The following is a 27,020-nucleotide window of genomic DNA, read 5'->3' as shown; positions in this document are numbered from 1 at the left end:
GCCATAATATTTGTTGCTTTTAGTAAACCGTCTGTTGTTGCGAAAAAATACTTCCGGGACAAACTGTCAAAAGGTTAGTGATTATAAACATCCAATGAAAACTTAAATAAAGGATGACAGCATGAATAAATGAATACATTACCTTCCAAATAATTGCTTCCGTGTAATCAATCCGAAAAACATACTAATGCCTAGTAGATAAACCGGCGAAACCGTCATATCTTTGGTCTGGATTTCGACATGTTTTCATCAAAATGGCGGAGTGCGACACTTTCAGATCATGGGCGATTAATCAGGATTTAAGGTCAGGCAGCATGAATATTTTTGGCAATAATCAACTGATAGCAGAGTAATGTGCCTTTATATTGTGTATACGCTTCGATTTTGTAAATGCTTTTAAAATAATGCCAAAATAATTACTTAACAAATCAATAATTGAGAGCAGCTTTAAGGTAGGCTAGGGTCCCTATATCGGTACATTTCGAATTTTGTTGCCTGGAGATCAGCGCATGCGACCGCCTTCCAGACCCCAAACAGGCTTGGTTCGTTTAATGTGTCGACTGCCAATGGGTTACAGCATTGGTGTGACATCGCACATTATTCGATCAAAAGATTTTGGAGTATCCAATTTACGCGTATGTATAAGGGATTTCCTAGCACAGTTTTCTGTTGATGTGCGCAATCGGGATGGCATGGCTTGATCGATTCGGTAGAAGACATATAGTCTAGAAACAGAGAAATTAAAAGAAGAAAATATTGGCACCAAGTCTATCTATTTGATGTATATATTGTAGGTAGTCAACGTAACCAAACTTCATTATTAGTAAATTGTGCGCTTGTTTTGAACATCATCAAAAAAAGGCTTTTGAATCGTTAAAATTCAGACTGACCCCCCACCCTCCCAAATTTTCGGAGGTTGAATTCTTCAAGCCCAGAAATCTGCTTGTTTTTTCCAATATTTACGTCACGTGACACCGGTACAAACGAAGTCAATCGATACCGCCAAATTTAAACGCTGTTGTCATCAACACAATTGTAATAAAATATTAAATAAACAATAAATGGTTGCGTTACTAATCATACTAATCACTGCAGTTGGGGAACTTGTAAAAGTGACAGTCGGTATAAAAGCCACACATGAAAGACGTTCTTTTAAGACCTTGTCCTAAACCAACAAAGAGCCACGATCGTCGTAAACTGTTGATCACGAATTGTGGCAGGCCATACAGGATCTATTGGTTGACACAATTGGATAACATCATTTCGTATGCTCGAAGGTTTTTTTGTATGTTTATAAAGTATCATACTAGTAAGAGTAAATATTGGTTAAACGAAGAATTCGTAAGAATTCGTATCTGAAGTATGCCTATATTATTGACAATGATATATATGTGTGTTTGTGCGTGTGCGTGTGTGTGTGTGTGTGTGTGTGTGACAGTGGTTTCTTGGTATTACTTTTATTAGTATTACCTCGAATAAGACTATCACAGTGCCGTATTTTTTTTGTAAATGCATTTAAGTAAGAATTGAAATAGGTTAGTAGCTGATAAACCATGAATTTATTTATTTTAGCCCTGCCTTGAGGGAGCTATAGATCCATTACCTGCCCCACCCACACTTCATCACGCATTGCCACCCCAAGTCGCAAACACCCTTCAGAGATGAAAACATCTCAACAGCAGTCGAAAAAGTCTAAATTAAGATATACCAACCGTGATATATTTACCACTGATAACAGAACACTTGAGGATAACTTTCCATGCAACTTAACCTACCGGTGTTTCAGGATATATTTCAGTGTGATAATAACCTAGATGTTAAAACAGAGAGTATAAGTATCACAACCTACTTTGCAACACAAACATCAGATAACACATCGGTTGACTTTATTTACCATATTCAAAAACATATTGCTACATGTTTTCAATATAATACTGGTTTCCCAAACGTTGCACGTCCTGAGTAGCATATTGACTGGATATTGCTTGCAGCTCAAAATACTAAGTTTTGGTATGGAAAATACAAGAACACTTTACGTTCCAACCAATCACGAGGGAATGAACAACAACATCACAATCATTATTTGTAAAAATGTTACGCTGTTTAGTTACAATTCGAGTGGGATTTGGAAATAAACACTTGTCATACCTGCATGGTGTATCTAGTAGACAGGTCAGTATAATTTTTATCTCTTGGACCAATTTGTTACACCCGCGTTTAAATACTTTGATTATATAGCCTTAGCACAGAACTTGTCAAAGTAAATATACCCCAGTCATTTGCTAGATATCTAAGGTTACCAAGGTTATATAAGTGATGCCAAAATTGTACAGGTTTTCCGGATTTTTAGACAATATTGAAAAGGGTGAGGATATAATAGCTGATCGTGGTATCAATATAAGGAACTTGTTACTTCCAAAGACTGCTGAGCGTAATATTTTATTTACACATGGCAAATGCCGCAGCAGTAAAGCAATAAAACGTTGAAGATATATTGCCCCAAAATTCATGTTGAAAGAGCTATCCGAAGAATGGAAACCTTATGTCCGGCATAATTATAATGGTTTTCATAGAAGTTTCGATATCTATTGAGGCAAACTACAACAAGTGTTGCAGTTGTTAGCAACTTACCGTCATGCCTCGCCTAAAGTATATGCAAAATACTCTGCTGCCAAAAAAAGTTTATGAAAGTGCATTTTAATTCTGTAATAAACTTAGGCATATTTACATGCATGTGTACTTATGTCATGGATTTAAATCCACTAGGTTGTCCGGTTAGCACAGTGGTTAGCGCTATCGCTTCTCACCAAGGCGACCCGGGTTCGATTCCCGGCCTTGGCGCATGTGAATTTGGTTAGTGGTCACCAAGCCGGACGAGTGGGTTTTCTCCGGCTACTCCGATTTCCCCACAACACAAGACCACACGCTTGCGCAACATCGTGCCAACGAGAGTGATAAATATAAGTTACAATAGCTTGTTTCACAATCGTTGTAAAATTAAATAAGTTTAAACTAAACTAAATCTTTGAAATATATTCTGTCATAAGAATGTACATTTTACTTTTTGTTTCGAAAGTGAATACTTGTGCATGCATCATGTCTACGAAACAATATTAATCTATTTACACATGTTATAATAATGTATACTTTTGTTTTAAACCAAACCCCAAACTGAAACTATGAAATCAATGTGATTGTACAATACTTATATATGGTAATACATTTTGGTGATTTTCTTGAACATGAATTTAAAATAACACTCAAGCATTAAAAACTACATAAAACAACTCAACTGGATCATTTTCTCCCTCATTTATTAACTTGCTTTTTGTCATATCAGAATACAGATGAAATAAGCAATACAACAGATGCAAACATTGAACTATGTTTAAGGGTATTTATAAATCAAATCTGGTACGAAAGCTCATGTAGGGAGCGACATATGTTTCAATATGAATTAGTTTTTCAATAACACTTTAAACCAACAAACATTATAGTATTGTTGGCAGAGCTGGATAACATTTTTTAAGCTAACGTACAGATACAATGATTTATCAAAATTTTCCATATACAATATTTATGCAAAAAGCTACAGAAACAAGCTCAGTAGCAAAAAGTTTAAACATAAACCCGGTTTAGTGGCAATATTGATAAAAACTAACTAACAGTTAACTTATCAATTCAACAAAAAAACTTAAGGTAAGAGTTTTATCATTTAACATGTAAATGACAAATTCTGACCATTAAATTAATACTCAATATTGTCTTAAGGCACCCATTTTACCATAATGCGATTTCTAGGTGCTTGGGGATTCTTTAAGATGCAAGAATAATTTCATATGGTTATATGAGTAGAGAAAGAATATGCAAGTTCTTTCGCCAGAACCTACTAATACAAATATGGATGTTTTACTTTTGCTCCAATTTTAAGTAAAATTTAGAACATTTTTTTACAATAACCATGTCAGTGTGAAACCATGTAATAATTAGCTGGTAAGCTTTTGAACTTGTAGTTGTTTTCCTTGGATTATAATTAAATTGTAAATATATTGCCTTTGATGGTTTTCCTGTATAAATATCAGGAAAGCAATAAAGTTGCTTGTACAAATTATAATAAAATAATATGGTATTACAAGGTATGTCATTTGTACACCGTATATGTTAAAGATAAAAAATGGTTTCACAAGATACATATGTTCTAGACTCAAAGCAATATAACCATATTAATAAGTATTATCAAACTAACAGTAATATTAAAAATGTAATGTTGTCTATATGAGATAAAAGCAGGCAATGCATTTGTCTTTCAATTTGTACAGCATATGTTTTTCAGAAGTGGAAAGTATGCATCGATGTTCATTTAAACAACTAGAATAATTCCTAAATGTCAACAGTAAAAGAACAAATGCCTTTTGGGGGGTTCCCAAGTGACACACATTTGGCGAGGCCAGAAAATCCAATTTGTCCTAGTACTTGGTCAAAATAAGCATGTGAACATCTCAATGCCAAATTATTGTTTTCATCTTCAACACAGATATTTGAACGTTTCTAGGCATTTCAAGGATGAAAACACTTTTTATACATACAGTTGACTTCAAGCAATCGTTCCCACGTATGTCTTACCACTATTTGGATATGGCACCGTCTCAATATCTCGTGTATAGCAATCTTGGAACATTGAATATCCTCAAGCTGGTGATAGACCCTTAGGGAGACGTGGCCAAAGTAACTAAATGTAATCAAATTATAAATGTCAAACATTGACAGCACTGGTACGACAGACAAATCCGTAGTCCCAGACAGCCGTTGTGGAGACATGAGGCACATATCACTCAGCATCAGCTTCTGACTGGTAACTTCGGGCCGATCTTCCAATAATCCATCAGGATCAATCTCAATCCTTAGCTATTGCGCCCATCTACACAGCTCTATTAGTCCAGACTTTCTAGACTCACTTAAAGTGACACGCCTTTCTCTCAAATATCGAAACAAAATAATACTGATTTTGATCAATGCAAATTTCGATTGTATTTGTAACGGCGTCTCGTAACCAGAGTATTGAAAAAAAAACAAGTGCGTCATTTCCGGGTCACCATCATTGTTTGTTGCGCATTTATATTGACTAAACGTTTAACGGTGGTCAAACATTTTGTTTGCGTTTCTATTTGGCAGATCCTTTCAAAAAGCCCCCCCCCCCCACCCCGTACTGGAGTCATGTTAATGTCAACTCATTGTAAAACAAGATTCGGAGCGGACGCTCACGCTCGTGTGTCATTTTAGTCGAACACGGGGCATTTTCAAACACCATTTAGGTAACAGTTTTGAGTCTTGGTTCAAGTCTCGAGCCCCCGAAAGCTCCTCCATTCATCTGATGGAACACCTCTCTCAATTACATGCAGTTGTCTTAAATGTTGTATATTAAAATAGTTTAATATATTGTTTATATGGCATACAGAAAGCAGCTTGAATTGTAAACAAGTTTAACTTGCCATTAACACTAAAATGAATGGCAATCTCCATTTTGGGAATTTTCGGTTGTTAGAGCTCAAGGCATGTACAGTTGTCTCACTGGCCTGAACGCGCCTTAAATGAGCAAAGAAAAAGTTTTTTTGTGTGTTTCAACTATCTGTCCGTCCTACTGGCTGGACCACAATTAGAGGCTAATCATACCGCTAAACAAATGAAGTAGTCCGTTATGTACATGACCGAAGAAAGACTTAAAGTCCAATGTATAAGGTTGTGGTACGTTATCAAATAGAACAGACAGACATACAAATGTGTGTTTTTTCATCTTTTATTCAGGATAATACGGTAAATTTAACAGTTCTTCATGTTAAAGGTTTAGAGAATATCTAGGTCACTGAAACTCCGACCAAATATTGTTCATGCCAGTCTTATAGAACCTATAGCAGCGTGTAATATCCTATTCAAAATTACCATCATGACATGTTTGGCGCACTCGTAACCGACTTGCTCACACCATGTCGGATAATAATCACCACATAGAATATACAAAATATGAGCGGCTGTTGGAACACACAAAACAACCTCGGTTATAATGAGATTGGGTATTTTGTCATCAAATCCAGAAAAGTCATATACAGGAAAACCGCCAAACACGCCTGAAGCCTCGATTATCGACAGACTAACGCTGATGATGTAAAACATTCCTTCCTTGTTGTAGTTCGCTCTCCCGTTATGTTCTAGTTTATGTATCAGTTTATATAAAGTTGGTAGCGAGAATATGAAGCAGTGTATCAAGCAGGCTAATGCATGGCCAGTACGCTGAAATATATGCAGTAGGTTTTCAATATACATAATGGTCGACCATATCATTTTAACGAAACGGTTAAGAAAACACTAGACTCGCAAGCAGATGGCAAACTAAATAGATTACCTTTTCTTTATATTAGGTAAAAAGTTATTAACTATCGTTCCCCAAAGATCTTTAATCGCATACGGGTAACTTTCATGTGAAAAAACAACAAACAAACACGCATGAGGAAGAGCAGATTATCAGGTTATGATGCGTCAAACGTTTCTTAATACAAATTCACTTATAAAAAATATTGAACATAAGCATGTGACATTTTTATTGCTTTTTAAAGCTGCACTCTCACAGATTTACCATTTTTATAACTTTTTTATTTTTTGTCTTGGAAAGGGCAATTTTTTGTGTAAGTATCTGTAAACCAATAATAAAAGATTGTTGACAAAAAATCAGATCGTAGATTTTGATATTTCCGTTCGAAAATTAAAGTTTTATGGCCTAAAACGTTACTAACGGTTTAAGAAAAATGCATAAAACATCAATTTTTGAACTGAAATATAAAAATCTGCGATCTAATTTTTTGTCAGCAGTCTTATTAATCAGGTTTCCATGGATTTTCGCAAAAATTGGCTCGTTCCAAGACAAAAATAAAAAAAAAGTTGTCAAAACGTTCAATCTGTGAGAATGCAGCTTTAAGTCGCGTTTAAATTATTTTTCTACTATTTAACATTTTTGTTGTGTTTCTCTGTATATATAATATAAGCGCAATTATCATTCTTGTCGGGTGTTTTATCCACTGCACTGCGTCAGATAACATAGTTTTTAAGTTGCCTTTAAATAAATAGCAATTTAGGCGATTTTGTATTAGTATTTTTTTACCTAGTTTAACAAACTTCAAAGTGCACGTATGACACTAAATGATCGTTGGGGAACTATATACATTATGTAAAGATCATAAACGATCGTTCATGTAACGTCTAAGTTAACGTTTATATTACAAAGGCTATAAGCGGTTTCAAGTAACTTAATGATAGATTTGTTGTTCACAAGACACACGAGTCACGGGTTATTTTTTATCACAACTTTAGAAATAAGACCACAATGTCCACAACCGTAAATAGTCTAAACTCCAAATAATGTAACATCGTAAGAAATGAAGTATTAATTTTGTACATGCGCATCAAAACATCGGTCAAGTATGGAATTTACTCAATTTAGATCTTAAAACAGTGTCCTAGAAATGTAATACATATCTAAAAACAAAGCTCACTTACCATGTTTGCACAATGATTTAGATCACGTCAACCACTGATGAAAAAATGCGTTTTACGAAACCTAGACAGAAACTTTCCAATGCATACGTGGCATTAAAATCAGGGGGTTTTCTTCTTTCGATTTAATTGAATTGTATTACCGCATAGAAGTATTGAAATACAAACTTTTGTCCTCTTTAGACGCACAAAAGGACATAAACCATAGCTCAAACTACAAGATCTAATCAGATTTAAAGTAGTTATGAATGATACAAAACTATGATTATGAATATAACATGGCACGATAATTTTTAAAAAAGGAGTGCCGTGTCGGGGATAGCTTGTTTTTAGCAAATTATAATTTCCTCTCGGCTACTTTGCAAATTGATCCGTAACAAATGATTAGGAAATTAATTGGAAGTGAAAATAATTATTGTTGAATTAATGCTTAATCAACAAAGAGTATACATGATTAGTAACAACTTTTTATAAAATTGATTTTAAGTTAAATTATTATTGTTCCGTCAATGCTATAAAAACAAAGATGGGACCTTCCCCCTTAATTCAATTTACAATGGAAAGCAATGAACCTTGATATTATTCTCATACCCTCTTGTTATAATATACTTCTAAGCTTTACTTTATAATGGAATGCAGTGATTTCATTGACTGTAATGTTAAGGTCTTTACGCTTTAATCTTTTGAGCTCATACCCTACTTAAACCTATCGCTGAGATAGATAGTTTGGTATGCAAACACTGAAGTTTAACACGAATACCTGCCACTTGGACAAGCAGAGTTTAAACTTAATTATAAAATATCCCGTTATTACTTTAAATAGTAGTCTTCAAAAGAATAATCAAACATTGGAGAGGTGCTCAGTTGCAAAGTGACACTTTTATTCAAAATCAATACAAACACTTGAATAACAAACACAAATTTTGAATGATAAACCTTTTACTACTTAATCAATAATGCACTAAATACATTAAATATTAATTACTGTAATAACAAATTTGTAACTGTGTATTTAATAGCTGAAAACTGTGTTAAATGATTGGTAAGTGCTAAAATATTATGTTATCTAATATCATTGATTTCGACATTTATTTATTCTTTTTGATTGATGAAAACAATTGCATTCAACGTTTAACGCTTAATTCATTTTAATTTGTTAAAAGAAAATTGGGTTTTTATTGTTTTCAAAAATAGCTACGTTTTCCGATTAGTGCAACACCTAACAACTTTAAAAATAAAACGTTCAGCCAAATTCGATACACATGTATGCTACTCACATCAATGTGATTTGTATACAGGAATAATTTTGCTGTTGGTGTTATAGCTTGTTGTTGATGTATGACAATGAGTAAATTTAAGAAGTGATCCTTCCAGTGTGGTGTTGCGTTATTCTTGTTTTTATGGTATAATAATGTAATATTTCGTCTTGTTATGTCTAAATGTTTCCTCTTCTTTCTTTTTAGTCTGAGTTTTGAAAGGAAGTGTGGCCAATGCCACTTGTTGAAGCGACTTACAACTCTTCATGGCTCATATCTACAACAAATGTTACCAGCAACATTACGCACATGCCTAGGCAGGGTCGTATTCCGGGCTATTCAAATTTATAGAGTTAGCTTGCCCCCCCTCCCCCACCCCCTCCCCCTTTTTTACATCATTATTAAATGATTCAGATAAAAAAATGTATTCTCATGCCTAAAACAGACACTATTCCTGTGAAGTTGGTGTCGTCTGCGTCGTCCCAACAATGGTCGCCTGGTAACCCCATGTTATCATGAAAGTATTCATGAGTAGAGACAGAAAAGGAAAACATTCATTTACACTGTAAACATTGCAACAACTTGATTTCCCGGCATTCTTAAGTTAAGATAAACCGATTTAACATCGAATTCCTTAGAGTAAATGTAATGGAAAAGGTACGAACAAGATGTTTTGACAATAATTTCAAGAAAAAAGGTACTCGGAAAGATGACTCCTCTACATTTAAAATCTAGACTAAATACAAACGCACATTCGAAAGAGAAAAGTGCGTAGCTATATAAAAATATATAGTCATAGGTCAAGGTCAATGGTCAGCACAGGTATTTTCAGCATGTGTGTTTAAATATTAATTAATCTAAACGAAGTAATCGGATTGTTTTCCTGGTGATAAGGCTTCAGGAAGAAATGGAGAGGGTATGTACGAAAGTGATCGGATGAGTAGTGGGGATAATGGGGATAATGTGGAATATAACATTCAAACAGGTAACAGATTCGAACAAAGGCAAAATGGCGGCTTCGAAACTGTAAACAGAAGAAAGAAAAGGAAGTTCAAAAGCGGATCAAGTGGTTCAAGCACCTCATCAAATATATATGTTTGCAAGTATGACAACCGATGATAAGTTGATAAGTATAATTGAACAAGTGAATAAAAACTATGATACAATCAGAGTAATTCAAACCCAACAATCAGATTGTAACACTAAAAATGAAAAATATTAACAAGAGTTACCGGGAAATGGATGAAAAGATGACTCGTATGGAAAGATTATGTGAGGCCCAACTTTGGAGTTCTAAAGTTCTTTCATACAAATCCATAGATGCAGAAGCTAGAAGCATGCGTAAGAACATTGTTGTGTATGGTTTGACAGAAAGGTTAATAGGTAACAGCAAACAGCTTGTAATAAACATTCTGAGCAATGAACTAGATCATTGTCTTCACTGGTTGGGTGTGTGTACAGGCTCCCGTTGATAAACAGCGATTTTTTTAACGTACTTCACCTCTCTTCCGGCGTCCTTTGCTCAACTCATGGTGTCATACAACGACAATGGTGCCGCGGTCGTCGCGATCGTCCTTCGGCAGCTATGCCCCGATCCCAATGTTCTTATCTCTAGGACGTTGTAGGGTGGACAGCTCAAAGGATGCCATGCGTACACACGATGGTCGATGTCCGTGACCCTTACTTCCAGGTCGGCGATGGTCACCCAATGTGAAGTGGGTTCGATCCCCACTAGGGTAAGAGTGAACTAGTGGAACAGGGGTCCGCCTCTGGCCCGAGATATTTTTGGTTCAATCCTCTCCAGGGAGGCGGCAGTGAACTAGCGGTACAGATGTTCACCTCTTACGCAAGAGATTGTTGGTTCGGGCCCCACTAGGGTAAGAGTGGTCCAGTGGTACGGGTGTCCGCTTCCCATCCAAGTAGATGTGGGTTCTTTTCTCACCAGGGTAAGAGTTGACTTGTGGTACAGATATCCGCCCCTTACCCAAAAGGTTGTGGGTTCGATCCCCATCAGGATGATAGTGGAATAGTGGTACAGGTGTCCGCCTCTCACTCATGAGGTTGTAAGTTCGATCCCAACCAGAATGACAGTGGATTAGTGTTACAGGTGTCCGCCTCTCACCCAAAAAGTTGTGGGTTCGATCCACAACAGTATGATAGTGGATTAGTGCTACAGATATCCGCCCCTTACCCAAGAGGTTGTGGGTTCGATCCCCACCAGGATGATAGTGGGATAGTGGTACAGGTGTCCGCCTCTCACCTAAGAGGTTGTTAGTTCGATCCACATCAGGGTTACTTTCTCATATCCTCCCGAATGTACACTGTACTGATTTCCCTCCAGGAAAACTCGAGTGATAAACTCCTTGAAGGAAATTTGCTCCCTCGGATAGACTTTCCTTAGGGGTTTATGTGTGCCTATTCACGCAAATACGTGTAACCGGGTTGAAAATTAATGACTTTCAATTATATCATATTTGGTGGTCGTTAACCTTCGGGTTAACAAGAGTTGTCGATTGTTTCCCTTTGACCATTACTTTTACAAATTGTGTTTACTCCTGAACAGGCATGGGCAGTTTCCCGCAATTCGTGTTTTAAAATCCCCTAATTGGTCATGTGATAATATACGTTTTTTACTGATTGCTAGAAAAGGTGGATGGATAAGTCTTTGTTCACTTCTGAAAGATAATTGATATTTTAACGTTTCAGGCGTTTGTGGAGTTTGAGGTTAGTTTTGTATCCGTTCATGTTCTGTATGTTGCAAATGGGCAATGTCTTGTTTGTAAACGCATTTAGAATAATAGTTCATGTACATGGCTGTTCTTGTATATTTCATTATGGCGGCATATTACTGAAGAACAATGCACTGCATGTTTTAAGAGTCACGACCTCTATCTATTCCACCATTATTAACGTTGCAGTAACAGTAGCGGCACAGAGATGGGGGATAGCGGTGTGAGCCATAGTGCAATGTTCGATCCACAATCGTTGGGCTCGGTTGTGAATTTGTACCTGTGAGTGTTATGTACTTTCTATGCGTTTTATATGTGCATTGTTTTAATGTGATTGTATTGTTAATTGATATCAACGTTTCATTTATTATAGTATCGGCCACTAGATATTATGCTATGTTGACTAAATGATTGTATCAGGGTTTTGATGTTATACCAGAGGCCGGAAATAAACGTATAGAATAACCCTTAAGAGAGTTCCCTCATATATTGTCACGAGCCTTGTTACATACCCATGTAGGTTGAATTTATTCCCGGAGGATATTTTGCTTATACCTGGAGTTTGGGTAAATTTACACCAGTTGGTATTTCATGTCATATAAGCGCACAGAATTCGGTATTTTGATTATGGAAGTATTTTATCAAATAATTTATTTCTAGAAATATTTTGTTATAACATCAAAACTGTTTATGTTATCATTTTCGTGTCGAAAAAAATATTTTTTTAAGAAAAAAAATCACATGTTTTAATACCATTTTCATCTCTGATCAAACTTCTTTTTGTGAAGTTTATCTATTAGTATTTGGTAGATTTTAAAACTCATGCATATCAAATTGGGTGTCTCAAGGACCTGGCTAACACAACCATTGTACTTAGCAGGGCCTTAATCGGAGCACACAATTAACAACAGTGTTAACATCGGCAGAGCTCCGTCGAGAAAGCAAAACTTACCGTAGCAATTCCCATGAAGCACCGTGTAAGAGTGGCTGTTGTACCTAAATACCACTTTTCTGTCACCGAAGCGCCGCCATTGTTCTACCAATGTGCTGCCGCTGACCGGAGGTACAGCGGAGTGATACCGTTGCGCTGTCGTTGTACTGACGATGTACGTTATTAGTACGGTAGAAGTTCGATATCACATAGCTTTTGCCTCCGTCACATTTTCCGACCAGTGGCCGTAGACCGGTGGTAATCGGTGGTAATCGGTGGATTGAGCGATGCCCCAACAACGGTCCTCATCGGTCAAGTAATCCTTAACACATCTGTCACAGCAACAGGCATACCCCCGCCGATGATCGTTCGGCGAGTGACTCCAGAGGGAAACATTTTTTGACCAGCGTGGCACCGATGTTCGAGCGGTAATCGGCCGATGTATATTACATCGCTCATACATTGGTGAACATCGTTCGTACATCGGTCGTACATCGGCCGACTATGGGCCAATGTTGATCGGCCGATGTCTGTTGCCAACCACTCACCCCCACGATGACCTCAGATTCAATGGACACTGGACGGTGCTCGGCCATACATCGGCCGATCCTTGAAAGATGTGTTAATGATGGGTTGCCGATGAGGAGCGATGTGGGGCATCGGTGGAGACATCGCTGAATTTTAACTACAACTATTTTTCTCCCGATGACCCCAACCGATTCGCCTGATGGCCTCAGTCACCGTCCGATTACTATGAGTGTCCGGCCGGCAACCACGCCATTTTTATCAACAAAGGCATCGGTTGTCCATCGTATACCCCATCGCTCGATAATGTGACTGATACATTAGTGCAGTAGTACATCGTTAGAAGATCCGCAGGACTACGGTATCACATATGTACAAGTACGGTACACAATGAGGCTACAGGAGAGCCACCGATCCATTACGGGGCGCTACCGGTGCTCACCCGACATTAACGAAGCCATACCGGAGAACTACCGTTGCAGTTCCTTTTCCTGTACCGGCAGCGCAACGGCAGAATGTTTTAAGCATGTTTATAATACATACCGTCTCTGACCGATTTTTTCGTTCTTAAAACTGCACTCTCTCAAAGCTTTTTTTATTTTTTGTATTTGAACGAGCCAAATTTTGCAAAATGTATGGGAACCAGTTACATAAGACTGCTGACAAAAAATTAGATCGCAGATTTTTATATATAAGTTCAAAAAATTATGTTTTATGCATTTTTCTTAAACCGTTAGTAATGTTTAAGCCATAAAACATCAATTTTTGAACGGTAATATGAAAATCTGCGATCTGATCTTTTGTCAGCAATCTTTTATCATTGGATTGCAGATATTTACGCAAAATTTGCTCTTTCAAAAACAAAAAATAATAAGTTGTATAAACGGTATATCTGTGAGAGTGCAGCTTTTACTGTGTGCAACCGTTGCGCTACCGTACAGTATCGATTCTCAAAAAACTCCAAATTTGCGCACCGGTATAGCTCCGACAAACCAAATTAGTTAGGTGTGAAAGGCCCTTAAATTTTCAAATAATAGATATGTACATATAACCGCAGCACTCCATTTTGGCACGTGTTTTAGGTTTTAAAGACATACTTTATGTCTATTTTGTTTTAATTTTTCCAAACAGTTATACAAACTTTTACTATTTTAGTTTTCTGATATGTTTTATAATTATGACGTTTTAGAGAAAAAAACAAATTCGGTGTTAGTTCGCCGAAATTACATCAGCATGACACCATAGGCATACCATATGCATTTACGTGTTACCATTAAATGTCAATTATAATGTCGTTATCAATTTGGTTTATGTATGTTTTTCTACACAAACATTTGGCTTCAATATCACTAGCATGCTTTTTTTTGTTCAAAGTATTCATTTTTCTCAATGTTGGTATATACGCGTCCAAAAATACCAGAGGGACACATTTGCCAATGTGGGTATATTGACACCTGCAGCAGCCAATTGTATAAACAATGGTAAATATTTACCTCGGTAAGTTAAACCACCGGTTAATTCCGTGGTAATATTACCATGGCTGTAATTACGTTGTATAAAAGAAATTACCAAGGCGGTAAATTTACCCTGGTAAATTTACCAAAATGTCCCATAATGCAATTGAGTGACGTCATTTTCCCGCACAGCTGTCAGATTGGAGGTATCTTTTTTATAAAAAAAAATGAACGTCCACATTCCATTTATATAAAAAAAATCTAAAAGGCAGGTTTAATGACAAAATACATTAAATCAGTCCAACAAGTTTCATGGTAAATATTCAACAAAACAGTAAAAAGTATTTATAAGCTACTCCCGTGGCTGATCAATAAAACACATGCAACACTTCAAGGGGTAGGTTTATTCTGAATTCAGGGATGTTACTCTTTACTTCATACAAAACGGTTTACGAATACCGCAGAAAACATTATTGCAAGTCATAATGACACAATATATCTGAATAAATTTAAAACAGAAATTAACTGACAACAAATGATACTTACATAAAATACAAAAAAAAATATCTTTGAATAAAATTTAATGGCATCGTCCGTTTTTCTCACGCTGACACCTAAGGAATTTATAGTCAGTTTCAACTTGTCATAGAATTTATGCACAGAGTTTCATAGAATTGATTCTCATTAAAGTGATCAATAATTCATATCTCTAATCTAATATGTACCATTGTTTCAGTATTCCATGTATTTCTTATTTAAAGCTGGGGGTCCATTGTTATATTTTAAACTGAATTATTGCTGAAATTAAGAATATATGTCAGCAAACACCACTGATTCTTTTAGTGTCAATACAGACACATACTATAAGTGTACTAAGTCTTGATATTTTCTATATCTCCTATGTGAAATGTCATTTCTTGAAGAATTCCATTTATTAAATGCTGCATCCAACCACTTTGCAAATTCATAAGATTATTAAACTACATGCGACATTTGTATATCAGTTATGTTTATTATTAATGATCAAATGATCTTGAATCTTTTTCTTTGATCTTGTTTGTAGCATATATATATATGTTTGTATAATTATGTTCCTACCCATAGGCTTGCAGTAGCCTCAACTTGGCACTAAAAGTGTATATCTATAAACTTAATGAAATTATTTTTAATGTCTGCTTATTTATGTCATCATTGTTTCTGTTTAAAATAGAATGAAACATGATCTCTTCAGTTATTGTCAGCACTATCTAATAATATTTTTTAACTATTTAAAAACTAAGCTGTCCCATTGTGGATGTCAAATTTAAGTGTTAGAAGTACTTAGTCATATAGTCACCATATTTCCATTTTACAGGAGCATAAAGTCAATATACAAGGAGTGTAACATTTATTTGCTATTTTCATTAAACTATAAATGGTCTTAAATTAAAATCAAAGTCAATTCTTATGTAGATACCAATAACCAGAATCAGCAATGTTAAACAGCATATTAAACACTAGCGGCTCCATGAAGTTCATTTTATGATGTTTTCTTGACGGCACATTTGTCATATAACCTTGGTCCTCCACTGGTAGCAATCTAAAGAAAACAAAATTATTTTGTACTCATTAAAATGATATGCTGTCTGTGAAAATCAGCTTCATATCTTAAATGGGGGGGGGGGGGGTGATAATTTACAGAAGAAAAAAAACATCTAATTATTACCTCACTGCTCTTGGTGTCTTTAATCATGTGTCTTTTATACGTTCTAACATCACACTGGCTCTGCTGGCTTTCGCTGATGAAAAGCCTAAAATAATTATTTTCATTCATTATCACAAATATAAACTGGTTGTGTACAACTGAACATAAACATTTTTATCACGGAACTGTACTAACTGTATATGTAATAGTATAATTTATATAACAAACTCAAAATATCATACATGGGTATGTTTTCATACCACAGCTGTTGTTTTTGTCAAATATACAGTAAACTTTTATATTATCAATGCACTTTACAGTATTTGGTTAGCAAACATCCCATTGTGTGCCTCTATATAAAAGAAAACTGTAGAAATAGACTATCGACTGGGGTATTTTTCATAGAAAATGACGTCATAGCTGTCATTTATTGTTCAATGTTTACAGGCGGTTCAATTTGATTGTAAATATTTATGTGCAAAATACTCAAAATATGTGCAAAGTGGGATACATTTCAACAAAGTAAGGTCGAGACCTGCAATCAAGTGTTGGTCTCGAACCATTGCATTGAATTTTGAAAGATTTTGGAATTATTTAAACGCGAAACAAGGTAATTACATTCTTAAACTTCAGATTTCTTGTGTCACTGTTTTTGTACATGAATGATGAAATTTGTTCATGGGAATAGTTTTAATGCATTAATTTGTTCACACAGTGGTTATTGGCGATTTCTTACCTCTGAATTCCTGTCTTCTATTGATATGGATGTAATGGAACAGTTTTCTATTCACGCAGTTTCAATTTGTCTTTAAAATCGACAAGATGAGTTGAGAATCGATCGTTTTTTTATGTCTGGTCGGCCATCTTGATTCTGGTAACTGAAACGGTAAATCAATTTACCCACCTCTTGGAGGAGGGTAAATATTACCGCGGTAAATAGCTTGGTAAAATCTTAATTTTGTTTCATACAATTGCTTACCGCCAATTTACCAGATAAATTACCGCCGGTAAAATATTACCCTGGGTAAATCTGTTTATACAATTGGCTGCTGGAGTCCAAATTTACATCAACTTTGGCAAACCCAATCTCAGCAAAATAAATGCAATGAGCTGAAACTGAAATTTAGTTTTGGAAGATAAAACAAACATATAGTATACATTGAATATTTATTTAAACACAAAATGTAGGTTACAAACAACAAGTATGTCATATAGTATTTTAAAAGGTTTCTTAATTCCACAAACTAGTTCATTGAATGTACAAATAGTTAAAGATAAAAACTTGAAGGTTTGATTACATGTATAAAGATAGTTTCTATAATGTGATATTCCTTGACGGAGAATCGAGTCGTAGTATTTATACATAAAAGAGCAGAGCGCTCAATTTGCAAAATCAATCAGGATTTGAAAAACTAATAAATTTCAAAATTCACGGAATTTTACAGCAAAAAAAAACATACGAATAGTTGACACAAACAATATATACAATAAAAGACATCATAAATATAAACACCGACTGAAGTTAGCTTCAAGATTACAAACTTGCGTTGAGAGTTGTTAAGCGACATACGTATCAACCACTTACACACGACATCCAAATTAACACCATTACCAGTTCAACCAAGGACACGGACTCGAGCGTAATTCATATCAACTTGAAGCTGTCGTCACGGTCGAGCCAACATATTCTTGGTGTTAAATATATTGAAGAGCTTTTTTGGTGACTGATAAATTTGGTTTTTGATCCACATATTGTACAAACGCTTAGGTGAAATCTAATGTACAAAGTTCGATATCACTTATATGTAAATTATATTTGATTTACCAAAATTGTGCTAAATAGTTTATAATAAAATAATGGTAGACGAAAATGAGGACCCCAGCAGTGAGAAACGATGAGCGTTTAAAGACAAATGTACTTATGCCAAACAGTCTCTCAACAAGACACACGGCGCCACAGACAACATCACTGGTTACAACAACATTAACACACCCGTATCTATAAAAGTTAGGGTAATAGCCTTTAAGCCATGTGAAAATATAGTTATATTGGGTTTAGCCATTTTCAACCCTCAGTTTTTCAAACATTAGTCAATAAAATCGGCTCAATTCTCCATTATGTATTCCTAGATGAACCATAAAATATTCCCAACTTTGAAAAACTAATTAAAGATTAAATTTTACGAATTTGACAAAACAAAACATATGATTACTTGACACAAGCGAACAACACAATAAAAGACAACATTGACATAGATACAACCAATGAAAATGAGCTTCAATGTTACACACTTCCGATGAAAGTTGTTGAGTGACTTTATGGGCCACCGCTTACACACGAAATTCAAACTAACACCAATCGAAACGGACTCGAGCGTAATTCATATCAACTTAAAGCTGTCGTCACGGTCGAGCCAACATATTCGTAGTGTTTCATATATTTAAGAGCTTAACCATTTTGATGACTGATAAAGTTTTGTTATTTATTTACATATTGTAAATGCTAAGGTGAAATATATCGTAAAAAATACGTTTTGTACTTGCAAATTTAATTTACAAAAACTGTGTTTCATTAAAAGTGCATATTACTATTTTTATGATATGACTTATGTATTGTACTGCTATCTCAACCATTATTTAAATATATGCGTTATGATTTATTTTTATTTTATACACGATTAACAACTTTTCCAAAAAGACAACCCATCATTTAATACAATACACTAAACAAATTTCTAAACGTCCACTTTATCATATTTGTCGGATGTGGGACATTATCCCACAGAACAACATGCACAGATATGTGGTTTCAATGAGGACAAGGTGACATGCACTTATTTCTGCACATGGTTAACATACAAGCTACTAAAATTTACATTTTCTCCTGGACAGTACCGTGTGATTTTCGATTTTAAGGTGACTATCTTTAAAGTTGTTATTTCAAATGAATTATTGATTCTAATAAAATAATATTTTATAAAAATGTCTGCAATAAAATGCATAAAACGTGTGTATTAGACAAGTTTGAGATTTTGTTATTTTATTCTCGTATTTAAATCAAACACCAAGTGGCCGTTTAGAAACTTTGCTAAGTGTATATATTCGCGTATGTTACATGTAAGCAATCAGCAATAAATGCTCTTTCAAATGATACCAACAGTGTATAGTGTCACAAGGAATCAAACTTTAACCTCAAATGATACCAACATTGTGTAGTGTGACAAGGAATCAAACTTTAACCTCAAATGATACCAACATTGTGTAGTGTGACAAGGAATCAAACTTTAACCTCAAATGATACCAACATTGTGTAGTGTGACAAGAAATCAAACTTTAACCTCAAATGATACCAACATTGTGTAGTGTGACAAGGAATCAAACTTTAACCTCAAATGATACCAACATTGTGTAGTGTGACAAGGAATCAAACTTTAACCTCAAATGATACCAACACTGTGTAGTGTGACAAGGAATCAAACTTTAACCTCAAATGATACCAACACTGTGTAGTGTGACAAGGAATCAAACTTTAACCTCAAATGATACCAACAGTGTATAGTGTCACAAGAAATCAAACTTTAACCTCAAATGATACCAACATTGTGTAGTGTGACAAGGAATCAAACTTTAACCTCAAATGATACCAACATTGTGTAGTGTGACAAGGAATCAAACTTTAACCTCAAATGATACCAACATTGTGTAGTGTGACAAGGAATCAAACTTTAACCTCAAATGATACCAACATTGTGTAGTGTGACAAGGAATCAAACTTTAACCTCAAATGATACCAACATTGTGTAGTGTCACAAGAAATCAAACTTTAACCTCAAATGATACCAACATTGTGTAGTGTGACAAGGAATCAAACTTTAACCTCAAATGATACCAACAGTGTATAGTGTCACAAGAAATCAAACTTTAACCTCAAATGATACCAACATTGTGTAGTGTGACAAGGAATCAAACTTTAACCTCAAATGATACCAACATTGTGTAGTGTGACAAGGAATCAAACTTTAACCTCAAATGATACCAACATTGTGTAGTGTGACAAGGAATCAAACTTTAACCTCAAATGATACCAACATTGTGTAGTGTGACAAGGAATCAAACTTTAACCTCAAATGATACCAACATTGTGTAGTGTGACAAGGAATCAAACTTTAACCTCAAATAATACCAACATTGTGTAGTGTGACAAGGAATCAAACTTTAACCTCAAATGATACCAACATTGTGTAGTGTCACAAGAAATCAAACTTTAACCTCAAATGATACCAACATTGTGTAGTGTGACAAGGAATCAAACTTTAACCTCAAATGATACCAACATTGTGTAGTGTGACAAGGAATCAAACTTTAACCTCAAATGATACCAACATTGTGTAGTGTGACAAGGAATCAAACTTTAACCTCAAATGATACCAACAGTGTATAGTGTCACAAGAAATCAAACTTTAACCTCAAATGATACCAACATTGTGTAGTGTGACAAGGAATCAAACTTTAACCTCAAATGATACCAACATTGTGTAGTGTGACAAGGAATCAAACTTTAACCTCAAATGATACCAACATTGTGTAGTGTCACAAGGAATCAAACTTTAACCTCAAATGATACCAACATTGTGTAGTGTGACAAGGAATCAAACTTTGACCTCAAATGATACCAACATTGTGTAGTGTGACAAGGAATCAAACTTTAACCTCAAATGATGCCAACAGTGTATAGTGTCACAAGAAATCAAACTTTAACCTCAAATGATACCAACATTGTGTAGTGTGACAAGGAATCAAACTTTAACCTCAAATGATACCAACATTGTGTAGTGTCACAAGAAATCAAACTTTAACCTCAAATGATACCAACATTGTGTAGTGTGACAAGGAATCAAACTTTAACCTCAAATGATACCAACACTGTGTAGTGTGACAAGGAATCAAACTTTAACCTCAAATGATACCAACATTGTGTAGTGTGACAAGGAATCAAACTTTAACCTCAAATGATACCAACAAAACATTGTTGCCAGTACTTTGATAAAATACAACACTAGTTGTACATCGGTTACATAAACAGTACCCATGCACTCACACGCTTGTATTCTAGATTATATCAATATATTATGAAATATAATATTATTTTTAAAGTTACGACCTTAAATGATAAATATGACTCAATGTCCCCAACTGAACCGTCTTCAAACGGACCAAAAACAGGAAACAAACTAACTATACTGCAGACAGGGTGGTATTTTGGTGAATGACTTGGACCTGAATATTCAATGGTTGAAACAAAACAAAGACAACGTTCTCTGGGTATCTTTCATAGTGATCATTAGCCCGAGAGTGATTCATATCAGCTGACTGCTGTCGTCACAAACGAGCATGAACTAAACAAGGAGCCCCTTCGAGAAGGCATCATTTAAGCATGTTTTCGACCACTCCATGTAACTCATCACAACATGGATTCGTGAAAGCTACATTGCACCAAGAAACCACATTGCTGGGGAAGAGAAATATTAGGGGCTAAATAGTTTTTGATCAAACAATGGAACCGAAAATGAGGACTCAATCAGTCAGAAACACTTGTTTAAACACAAATGTACCAATACCAAACAGTCACTCAACGAGACACACGACTCCACAAGACAACATCACTGGTTACAATAACATCGAAACATCGGTTATTATTAACCTAAGGTAATAACATTAAAGCGAAGTGAAAAATATAGTTATTGGGGGTAAGCTATTTTCCGAGTGGTCAACCCTCACCTTTCCCAACAGTAATCGATAAATGAAAAATAGGTCAACCTCATCGAAGCTTTTATCTTTAAGTGACTCGCTCATTTTTGACCAAAAATCTTTTTTTTCCGGTAATGCATATCAAAACACTTTTTTTATTATTATTGTACTCTATGATATCGAAATTTGCAGAAAAAATACAGTAATGGCATAAAAAACTAATTTGGTTTTAGTGGGTTCGATCCCACTCCGTTCAAGTCAAGAAGAAAAGAGACAGCCGGCTAGTCCACACGGCCACAGGGACTTTAACAACGGTGTTTGATATGTTGACCTGTTAAAAATACATTGACAACATTACGTGACAGTGTCAATCATCCAATCACCCAACACCTTAGCCGTAATTTATTTTCAGCCGCGTTATACAGAGGCGGTAATCACGTGATACATTGTTTTGATACCAAGCATTAAAAAATGGCAGCGCCCAGTGAGACGGTATGTATTTTTGTTAAGTTTCTCTCAATAATTAAACAATAAATTTCGTAACATCGACCATGTTCCAGCGCCCAATTTTCCCCGTTATTTGGTACCTTTATTTTGTTTGACAGTTCTGTAGTTTATTTGGAATGCGTGTCACAAGTTTTCAATCGAGGCGAAATGTGCTTCGGAAATCTTAGAACCAAGCATGAACTGTCATTTATTTTTAAATGTTGTCCTTAATATACGCAATTTCGTTTACAGAGCTATTTAAAAACATTGCATGAACACCTATCGGTATGCTCTAAGTTTTGTTTCCACAGCAACGTACGTATATTTCCGAAATAATGTTACAATCATTTTTAGAACCAAGCACTTACGAAATATTGTTCGAACCAAGCACTACGTAATCTTAAACGTGTTTTGAATTTGTTTTTCAGGCTGATAAACTAGTCGTTGAACAGCTGAAAATGAATATTCATTCTGCAGCATAGTACTATGCAGGTTGTATATCTATTCTAATGTCTATTCTAATATTGTTTTAGTATAAATAAGAATTCTATTGAACAGTCCGGGCATTCGTTATTTTGTATCGAAGTAAAGGTTATTTAAAATTGTATAACCCGATTCTCCTTCCATAGTTATGATAACCATACACAATTGTAACACTTAAAGTAAAACTATATATTTGTATACATGCAGTAGGGCATGATAGCAAGCAAAATCCATAAATGTAAATATTGACTATTTATCACATTACGACGAATGTTGATTAACCTTTGAAGTGGTTAAAATGGAGTTTTGGGATGGTCATTTCCTTCATTTTACGATTATATAGAATTCAGGTAAAACGGTGAAATAGACTTGACACAGAGCAATATAAGCGATTAAAAAAAGTTGAGACTAATGTTTCCGACAATGTATAAGTGGTATTTTACTTTTCACAATTATAAATATAACACAAATGCCTTTTTCAGATCATGGGAAAAACGAAGTCAAAACTGAGGAAGTACGTCCGGCGAAGGAGTGCAGTGATGTTGTTCAGTGACGATCAGTTTCTTCTATTGATAACGTGCTATTGCTTATAACTTTATAATCATCAGCACTATTTTCAATTAATTCGGCATTGCCAAATACCAGTAAATGTTTTCTGTCTGAATTCTGGACAGTACTTTTGCTGTGAGTTGTCGCAAACTCATTGCCATATGCACAAGAAAGCGTTTTTGTCTCCTTTAGACCAAATAATCTTCGAGATGACTTTAACTTTTTGCATAGAGGCAAATCTTTGTATAAAGGCGATTTGAATGGCGATTTTATACACAATGCTTTCGCGGGAGTTCTATCTAAATGTCTCTTTGGAGCTGAAGGTTTTGGAAACAACATTACTGCACTCCTTTGCCGGACGTACTTCCTCAGTTTTGACTCCGTTTTTCCCATGATCTGAAAAAGACATTTGTGTTATATTTACAATTGTGAAAAGTAAAATACCACTTATACATTGTCGGAAACTTTAGTTTCAAGTCTATTTCACCGTTTTACCTGAATTCTATATAATCGTAGAATGAAGGAAATGACCATCCAAAAACTCCATTTTAACCACTTCAAAGGTTAATCAACATTCGTCGTATGTGATAAATAGTCAATATTTACATTTATGGATTTTGCTTGCTATCATGCCCTACTGCATGTATACAATTATATAATTATACTTTAAGTGTTATAATTGTGTATGGTTATCATAACTATGGGCGGAGAATCGGGTTATACAATTTTAAATAACCTTTACTTTGATACAAAATAACGAATGCCCGGACTGTTCAATAGAATTCTTATTTATACTAAAACAATATTAGAATAGACATAAGAATAGATATACAACTTGTATAGTACTATGCTGCAGAAGTAGTATTCATTTTCAGCTGTTCAACGACTAGTTTATCAGCCTGAAAAACAAATTCAAAACACGTTTAAGATTACGTAGTGCTTCGTTCGAACAATATTTCGTAAGTGCTTGGTTCTAAAAATGATTGTAACATTATTTCGGAAACATATGTACGTTGCTGTGGAAACAAAACATAGGGCATACCGATAGGTGTTCATGAAATGTTTTTAAATAGCTCTGTAAACGAAATTGCGTATATTAAGGACAACATTTAAAAATAAATGACAGTTCATGCTTGGTTCTAAGATTTCCGAAGCACATTTCGCCTCGATTGAAAACTTGTGACACGCATTCCAAATAAACTACAGAACTGTCTAACAAAATATAGGTACCAAATAACGGCAAAAATTGGGCGCTGGAACATGGTCGATGTTACGAAATTTAATTGTTTAATCATTGAGAGAAACTTAACAAAAATACATACCGTCTCACTGGGCGCTGCCATTTTTTAATGCTTGGTATCAAAACAATGTTTCACGTGATTACCGCCTCTGTTTTAAACGCTTATGAAAATTGTGGTCTTCGAAGACAATAATTTAGCAAATATCAACATTTGCTGAAAGGTAGCAGCTTCTGGTATTTTTGTTTTAACACTCATTGTGAATTGCCAAAGTTTATTTCGTAATTAAAAAAGTGCATTTGACAAATCATGAGCAAGTCACTTTAAGACTCAAATAGCAATGGAGATGTGTGATGCAATCATGCACAGCAATTAAGCAAACACAGCTGATCTACATTTTACACAAATGTACGTATGCACTCAATATTTTGACAAACAAAGAACGCGTTCCATCGGATGTTCATAATGCTTGACAAAGGTTTGTGGAATGTTCTTTATAATTATAGTCATTAAAGTCAACAGAGAAGTTGCACAAACTAGCTTGTATCTGAAGCCACCGGTGTTGAAAAAGTGGCAGTTGACCTTAAAAGTCATTTGCGAATATCTGCTTTTACGCGTAGATTCTTTGGTACTCACACAACTCTTGCGTCATAAATATGATACTCGTTCTCGTGCATTATACATTTACATATTTATCCTAAATATGATACATGTACAATCACCTTCGAGATGCAATTTCTAACATATTTGACGTGGGTTACACAGTTAACATGTATCCCCGATATGATCAGTGGGATTTATGCACACATAGCTTGATGGCGTAGTACTTAAGATGTAGTCCCTATGTACAGGTACATGTACATTTTTTTGTTTTGCAATCTCTCTTTTCTATATAACAAGATGTGTGATTATATTACAACAGAAAGCATACAATCATTTAACATTATCAGAGGGGGTACAATATTATAGGGGTGTTAGTACTGCGTTTTGATCCGAGAGGTTGTTGTCGACTCGAGTGGAATTTTGCAGATACGGAAAGCAATACCTGCAAAAAACCACGAGAGTCGAATTCGACATTCCGGATCAAATGCAATACTTATTATAATCCTTTTATTACATACAATAATGGTTAATCACTTAAAGTCACATGATTTTAATAAACATGTCATTTTAATGACGCACTATTTTGTTTCATGACGTCAATTTAACATCGGACAATGATATGTTTATAAGGTGACGTCGGCAGAGTGCAATACGGCCGTAATGCACTTGAGTGAAAAAAGGCCTACCGTGTTTTGGGATATGTATTGAGTGTGGATTTATGATGGGCTTATAATAAAGAACCATACCAACAAGACCATAGACATGATGAATGTTAAATAATGAGCATTTATATTGTTCTATATGGGACATATTTATACGAGCTGGTGGATGGGGCTTTTCGTGCAAAAATTGAAATAGGTAAAAATAATAAACAAACATATCAACAAGGCCAAAGACCTGATGAATGTTAAATAAAGAACATTTCTATTGTTCTATATCGGACATACGATCTGGTGGAAAGAAGGCTTTTGGGGCAAAATTTGAAATGCAATTATTCACTCTGATATGTTGATAACAGATACTAGGATAATGTTCAAGCCAATTTAAACTTAGTTTCTCATCGTTTGCGCCTCTTATCAACAACCGCATGACCAAATAACGATATACAAGGCTCGTCTTATGAACACACGTACGACCAAATAACGATATTCAATGCCTGTCTTATCAATAAACGTACGGTAAATCAAGGCCCGTCTTATCAACAAACGTTCGACCAAATAAAGATATTCAAGGCCCGTCTTATGAACACACGTACGACCAAATAACGATATTCAAGGCCTGTATTATCAATAAACATACGGTAAATCAAGGCCCGTCTTATCAACAAACGTTCGATTAAATAACGTGATTTCAAGGCTCATTTAATCAACAAACGTACCACTTAATAATATTATATCAAGGCCAGTTTAATTAACAACCGTACGACAAAAAAACCCCGAAATATCACGATCCGTCTCATAAACAACCCAACGACCAAATAAAGTTTCATTAACCAACATTCTATATATCAAGTCCCGTCTTATGAACGAACGAACGACCAAAGCACGATAAATCAAAGTCTTATGAAAAAACGTACGACAAAGTAACGAAATATCAAGGCCCGTCTTATGAACAAACATTGTGTTTATTTGTTTATTCAAACTTTCGAGAATAGCGTGACCAGTTAGACAATTTGTTTCGAAATAAGTGATACCACTTCTTGGATTTACGAGTTCGTTAATATAATCGTACGGTGTGATTGTTGCTTAGAGCGCCCCATTTACCGCAATTGTTTCCATTACATACCACAAAA

At 35.1% G+C, this 27,020-nt stretch overlaps 1 long non-coding RNA gene across 1 annotated transcript; it reads right to left on the bottom strand.

Annotated features, from left to right (window-relative positions):
• Nucleotides 1-5,780: 5,780 nt before the first annotated feature.
• On the bottom strand, nt 5,781-7,704 carry LOC128235366 (uncharacterized). Its single transcript, XR_008261201.1, has 2 exons — nt 7,546-7,704; nt 5,781-6,285 (listed from the first exon to the last, which is right to left on the bottom strand). It is a non-coding gene; the product is annotated as an uncharacterized LOC128235366 (long non-coding RNA).
• Nucleotides 7,705-27,020: the final 19,316 nt, after the last annotated feature.

The sequence above is a fragment of the Mya arenaria genome, chromosome 5, assembly GCF_026914265.1.
Source record: "Mya arenaria isolate MELC-2E11 chromosome 5, ASM2691426v1".
Classification (NCBI taxonomy): domain Eukaryota; kingdom Metazoa; phylum Mollusca; class Bivalvia; order Myida; family Myidae; genus Mya; species Mya arenaria.
Note: the sequence above shows the minus strand (reverse complement) of the source record. Positions and strands in the feature narration are given on the sequence as shown.